The sequence below is a fragment of the Haemorhous mexicanus genome, chromosome 5, assembly GCF_027477595.1.
Source record: "Haemorhous mexicanus isolate bHaeMex1 chromosome 5, bHaeMex1.pri, whole genome shotgun sequence".
In the NCBI taxonomy this organism is placed as follows: Eukaryota; Metazoa; Chordata; class Aves; order Passeriformes; family Fringillidae; genus Haemorhous; species Haemorhous mexicanus.
The window spans coordinates 31,515,299-31,522,522 of NC_082345.1; positions in this window are offsets into that span (position 1 = coordinate 31,515,299).

Here is a 7,224-nt window from a genome sequence, read left to right on the forward strand (position 1 = left end):
GGTAGAAGCAGAATCTACAGACCTGGTTTGGTTTGGGATTTTCTTGTGAATAGTGGCAGGAGAAAGGGGGAGCATCAATGATCAAATTCCTTGAATTCTCCATTTTGAGTCATCTTACATCTTCCTGTTGTGTGTTTATTGTAGTTGGGCACTGTAATGGTCCCAGGATATCTGACAGCAGTGATTTTGTGGTTTGCTTTAATCCATTAGTCTCTCATACATCAGACTGCTCTACCCCTTGCTCTGACCCCTCTAGCACCTCTGAAAGCTTGAAAAAGAATGATTGTGCTCCTGTTCCATTTGATCTGGTGTGTGCCAAACAGGTTGCCAGACCATGGATTTTGTTGACTCTAGAAGTGAAGTGACAGATAAAGGAGTCCCTAAAGTCTACAGAAGCCCAGGGAAGACAGAAGGAGAGATATTGGCCAGAGACAGATAAAACAAGAACTCATCTCATCCAGAAGCTGCAATCATGAGATCTGGAAATGCATCAGAGGAAAAAAATCACAAGCAGAATAAATGTTTCTGTGGTCAGCTGAACTAACAGAGGCAGTTTTCTCAGAGCATTATTTCTTTCCACCCCAGAATGACTCTGCCACCATTCATAGTCACTGTGACACCCAACACAGAGGGAGAGATGGCTTGTGCCACATGGTTCAGCAGTTTGGCCTGTCTCTGTTTAGGTGGGGACATTTCTTTGAGCTGCTATTGTTTACTCAGCTGACGATTTTTGGAAAGGGTGTCCAAGTGTCATTATGTTTGGGCGTGTTATTCCACCAATTTTATCTGAAAATGAACCTTCACATAAACCTCCTTTCTTTAAAAATGTAGACTGAAAATAAATTGTAGAGTGGTGTCACACTTAACTCAGCATAGAATGTAATAAAACCCAGCAGAGTGAAAGCAAACTGTGAGTGAGCTAGAAAAAGCAGGATTAACTGAGTGTCTCTACAGTTTGAGATGGTGTTATTGGACCCAGGCTGTGTTCATCAGGCTCTCAGGGGAGAGGGCACATTGGACAAAGCAAAGTTAAGCATTTTCCAGGTTATGCTACTTCCAGACTCAGAATTAGCACCATCTATAAGAGAATATGGATAACTAAGAGAATAACATGATAACCAATGTGCAAAAATAGGAATGCTCTATAAAAAAAATTGCAAAGTGGGAGTAAGAAGCTGGCCTGACTGCACTGACAAAGCAAGCATTAACGTGAATAGGCTGACAACTGGTTCCACATTCCCCATCTGGCTGCTTATAAGAGGATCTAAGCTCATGGATGCAGAGAGAGCGAGACACACCTTGTAGAATGCCCTTGCCAGCTCAGAGTTTTTTGTCCTTCCTCTATTATTGCCAGTCAGCTGTTCCTAGCATTTAATACACATTATATTAATGGATGCTATTTTCCCCAATTGCATGCTGTACTAGACAGCATGATAAGGTGAAAGTATTGGCCAGGCCATAGGCCAGGAGAGACCTGTAAGTACTATTTTGAGCTGGAGGTTTTTGTTTTCTCACTATTTGTTTTTCTTAACCAACCTCCCAGACAAAGGCAGGCAGTGGCTGGGGAATTAAGGGAAGGGCTGAATGCAGTCCAAAACATTTAGCAGGATTTGAAAGACTTTTCTGAAAGACTACTCAGAGAGTCATCTCCTCTTATTTTTCTTCTAAGGAGATTGCTCCAATTGCACTATTTTCCGAGCAAACAAATTTTTGATCTTCAGAAAAAGACTTTTTTTTAGGGCATGTTGTGTTTTCTTTTGTGTTTTGTTTTCAAATCGTATGTAAGTGTCAAGATATGGCGTGGAATGGAGTGGGGGAACTGTCTCTGACAGCTGTGGTTTAATCCTGGAAAGAGGGTGTGCAAGGACAACTAGGGAGTAAGTGGCCTGTATCAGCCCCCAGAAGAGTTGAACAGTGGGATGTTGTATTTGTTTCTGTTTGTACTTCTGGGACTGATGCCCCCATTTATGTGTTTATGACACTTTAATACTCTTTTTCCTAGCTCAGGGCCAAAACTCATAGTCCTTACTCTGCTGTAAAAATTCACTGAAGTCAATGGGAAAATCTTCATGACTAGAGGTTTAATATTAGGCCTAAATGCTGGAAGTAGACAAGGAAATGTTTCCTGCATGAGAGCAAATATGTCTTATGGACTCTAGAAGGAAAGATATTCCTTGTCACCCATTGCTGAGGACAAAGGATTCTTGTACTTCCTCAGTCATCTCTAAAATTTTCTTTTGACCTAGATGAAGTAGCAAGATCAATGTGGCAAAACCAGACAAAAAATTCGCATTTAACTGTGTTCACTGGGGTCTTCTTTCCACATTCCTTAGTGATTGGGGTTTTTTTTTTTTTTTTCTTTTTGCTGAACACCAGTTAGATTACAGCCTGTCAGCTGGAGTCCGAATGTACTGCCTTGGCTCAGCTGGTGTCCCAACATCTGTGTCCCTTGGAGGCCAGGTTTCAAGGGATGTATGAGTGCTTCTGAAAAGAAACAAATTTCACCTTTCTGAGTGCTGAAAGTCACCATGAGAAGCACAGTCTGCTGAGTATGTACTCAGACTGGGACAAAGCAAATGCTTCTCAGTTTGCATCAATAGATGCATGCTGTGAAATATGAAAGTAAGTCAGCTTATGGCCCTCTTTAGAGCTTACTTTTCAAATTGCTTTTAAACTACAAGATTCATGTGAACAAAATATGTCAGTGCCTCAGGAAGACTCCTGAAATTTCTGTGACAAGGAGCTATTGCATTAGGTAGGTGTGCAGAAACATACAGTAGGACATGCTGCAGTGAGTGTCTCCCTGACAGCATATCTCTGTGCCTGTGCCTAGTCTTGGAAAGGGATGAAAGGCTACAGAGAGCCGAGACCCTAGACTGCTGTTTTTAAATAACTATTTTGGTATTTATGATGGAGTCATAAAAAATATTTTTTTTATTAAAAGCATCTTTCTTGATGTACTCACTGAGCCATAACTGCAGATGGAAGCAGTCTTTTTCAGATAACAAACTGAGACATTGTATAGCCTCAGAAATAATTGTAGGTCATATCTCCTGAAAACCCTAGTTTAGAGTGGTATGAACCTAAATTATCAGGAAGTTAAATTTTGAACTTGAGATTTGTAATCAATTTTATATAATTTAATACACTGATGAATTAAATTATATAAACACAGTGAAGGTTCTTTTCTTATCTGAAGAAAATTTTCAAGACCTCACACAAAAAGTAATTTAGCGTGAAAAACACTAATAATTTCTTTTCCACAGCCTGCTGACTAGCAGCTTTCCTCTGGGTTCTCTGCTCCACCCCTTCTGCATTCTGGGGAGTAATGAAAGTAATGTTTACAGCTGCAGTGCTGGAGGCAGTACCTGTATATTTCTTTCACCAGGTATTTTCTTTTATGCTCAGGATAGTCTTCTATTTCACCTTCGTACCTCCTCCAGTCTTAAATTAGAAACAGTCGTTCATTTTGCTGTAGGTGAAAACTAGAATGAAAGAGAAAGGCAAGAAACCAGAACTGTTCTTGTATTTCATTGTAGATCTTCCCCCTGGCTTTACTGCTAGGTAATGGTGTGGCACCATTAGTGGAGGGAGCAAGGAAGATTCTGTCAGCTACTTTTTCAAGGAAAGCACAAAATGTACCCCCAGGGTAGATGTAGCCAGGACAGAGCAGGAGAGACAGGGGCAGCACTGGGCTGGAACTGGCACTCTGCCATGCAGTGTGAGCAGAGAGAGGAAAGTGGGAAGGTGACAGTGTCCTACATCTAACCCTACCTCCTTGAGCTGTGATACCTAATGTTCGTTTCTGCTGTCAGCATTTCATGAATTTAATATATTTAACATAAAAACTTTGAGCAGTTAGTTATATAATGCTACAGAATAGCTTTGTTCTACTGTTTTGGCTTGGACTGAACAATAGCACATTGCTGGGTGCAGAGCTCTGTTGATTTCATGAAATTCATGTCTGCTGACTAATGTCAGCAGACATGAATTTCATGAAATCAACAGAGCTCTGCACCCATCAACACTGGGAGCCAGTGTTCACAGCATTCCTCTGGGATGTGACTCCCCAGGATAACTGGGTTTTAAGTTCAGATCTCATCACAATTGCTTTAAACTGATATGTTTGTTCCAAGGACAAACCTTGTTTTGCTGAACTTGCTTTGGAATTTCAGAAATTTACTCCAGATTTTTTCAGTTTATGAGCTTACTTGTGTGCATTTAGAGAGTGAAAGAAGCTACTATTGAAACTGGAAAGGGTAACTGTGTGGTTACGGCAAGGCTTGTTTGTGTTTAGAGGCTTGAAGACTAAGACTTTTCTTAGTAAACTTTCTTTGTAATTTAGATTGTAAAACTCGAAAAAATTAAGAAATTTTCCACATTGGCAAGCCTCTTAATTATAATAAATATGGCCCTCTCAAAACAATAGAAAATCACAGTTTCCAAACTGGAAAAAAAAAAAACAAATCCAAAAAAAAAACCCCAACAGTAAATAGGATAGATAGAATGAGTAGCTGCTGGAGAAAATGTTTTTAGACACTCAAAGTTTTATTACATCAAAAAGTTCTTTGCATGTGACATTTAAGAAAGGAAAATTTTAGATTTATTTGGTTATCATTCTCTGGAGCAAGAGTAAATAATTTTACATAGGAGAGGAGAAATCAATACCATGTTACATTACATTATATTGCGCTTCAGCAGGGATCCTGGTTTGGCACTGGCTGCACTAAATCTCCTCATGCTGCTCCGCACAGGTGTTTCTAAGCTTGATCTAGGAGTGTGTTCCTTGGGAGGAATTGTGGCTCAGTCTCAGCTATGTAGGGGCACACTGCCAGCCTGTTCAGATATGACTGTGGCAGCAAAGATAACCAGTCTGCTTTCTGGGGTTTTTAACTAGGACTGGTCTCGCTGAATAATACAGTTGATTTTTTTTTTCCTAAGCCCAGTTCAAGGCAGGAGTGTCATCTGTACAGAGGAGTATTCTGAAAGGTGTGAAGATGCTTTCTTAAAGAGTGATACAACAAGAAAATAAAAATATCCAGTTTTATGATGTGTCTCTGTGTAAAACCACTATGAAGGGCTCAAACCCAAGGATCTGCCCAACATCTTTGATCCCGCAGGTAGATGAGCGCTCATCACAGAACATATTGAGTAAGTCCGTGGCTGCCAGCAGGAACTTGGACAGAAATTGCAGCTCCTTGCTGGGTATGAGACTGGTAATGTGCTAACCTGTTGCTGGAGAGAGCCCAGTGAGGGGATTGATTACCATAATTAGCCCTAGAAGTCACTAGTGTGCAAAAGTGTGAAACCAAGTGAAGCCAAGTCTAAGAAGAGGTTGAAAGTGGTGCTTTTTAATCCAAATGTACAGAGTGTGAAATCACTGCCATTGGAAGAGAACAATGCAAGAAAAGCTTTGCTTTACCAGTCTGCACTACAAAGGAAAGAAGAAAACCTGAGACAGCACCAAACATGTCTCTCGGAAGTAAAGGTAAGGTCATACTGTGTAAATGTGCTGTGTTGTAATGTCTCCAAAGGGTAGAAAGCACTTTCTGTTAAGTCTACACTCAGCTGGCTGCTTAATCCAACATGCTCCACTTTATAGCTTGTTATTCTGCAGTTCTCTGCATAGCAGTGTTTTAGGACATGATGAAATAACTTTGCAGCTGAAGCAAGAGGTACAAACACTTAGAAGAACAAAGCCAGTGAAACTGGGCAATGTTTCAAACCATTTATCAAAGCATTTTTAGTCTCCTCTTTCAAGGTGAGTGATAGAGTCATAACATATTGCGCCAGCAAAAATATTTGCATCCAGAGCATTTCATTCAGCAAGTGTAAGTAATCCTCAGTGCAGAACCACAGGTTGGGGTCAAGCCCATTCTAGCTCTCTAGGTGCTATTGTAGTCTTCCTCTTAAAAAAAAAAAAAAACACCCCAAAACAAAACAAAAAAAACCCTCCAAAACACCTTTGGGTTTATGTTTTTGAAAGCAGACTCACCCTTTAATGTATGATCCTAAGCACTGCAATCTGTTTTCTTCCCATCTAGCTCCTGCTGTGCCAGTCAGGCACCCATCACAATCAGCTTCTCTCTCTCATCCAACATCTGTGAAGAAAGAGGTAAGAGTTATATGGCTCTTAGCAGAGGTAGTTAGAATTATGCAATACCTGAATAGCTATTCTGAATGTCTGATTTAACTGAAGTATGGATTAGCATAAGGGAGAAATTATCAAACAATAATTCTTGATTTTTGGATATAGTATTTTTGTTAAATATCCAGTCTTTCTCTGATTATCTCTGATCATCTGCCAGCAAGGTCTTCTACAGAGCCACTGCAGGTCTACTCTTTGCTAGTAGAATACAGGGTGACTAACTGCTTTCAGATATTATATTAAGCCTTTTCCTATTGGAAAACGTCTGATCACATATATTATACATAATTCCACTTTTGCTCTGAATGAGAAATCTAATGGACTAGCTAAAAAGTTCTTCACAAAGCATTATATCTTAGTTTAGTTCTGCCTAAAAGATGGACAGATTTGATGGTCTGAAGGGAAGAACTGCTCACTCTGCACTGATCTTTTGATTTCTTTAAGGACATTGCCATGTAAAACCAAAAAAAGCAATTGTTCATTTTCTTCCTAATGCTGGCCATGAAGTTGGTCAGGTGCCAGTGGGGCTGCAGAATTGAAATTCCTTGGCTGGTGAAGGTTAAAAGTGCTGCAGAGACATCCAGCATCCTAGCATGGAGGATCAGCTCCATAACCAAATAAATGGGCACTGAACTAAATGAGACCATCTCTTCTGTTGTTTTCTGAAAATGTGGCGTCCACTTTTTTTCTGGCTGTAACAAATAATTTCTGAAATACTCTGGTGTAAATTTGCATGCTCTTGTCTCTGAGCTATTAAGTTTGCAAGAGTATTGATTCCAGCCTTAGCTCTTGTGCTTACAGGCAGCCTCTTACTCTTCTGTGTCAGCAATCTCAGGATTGTGCACACTTCTTTTCAGCACTCTGCCAGTGCATTTGCAAGTGCACTGTATAGTCTGGCTATACTGGAGTTTTCTTAATCCTAGATGAACATGTAAAGGGTTGAGACAGCCAGCTTCCACTAACCTGTCCATACCCTTTCCTGTCTCTTGGGAGCTCCCATTTGCTTGGTCTGTCATCACAGGCTTATTTTCATGATTTGATAAAGGGAATGACCAGCAGCAGGTAATGGATTTCTG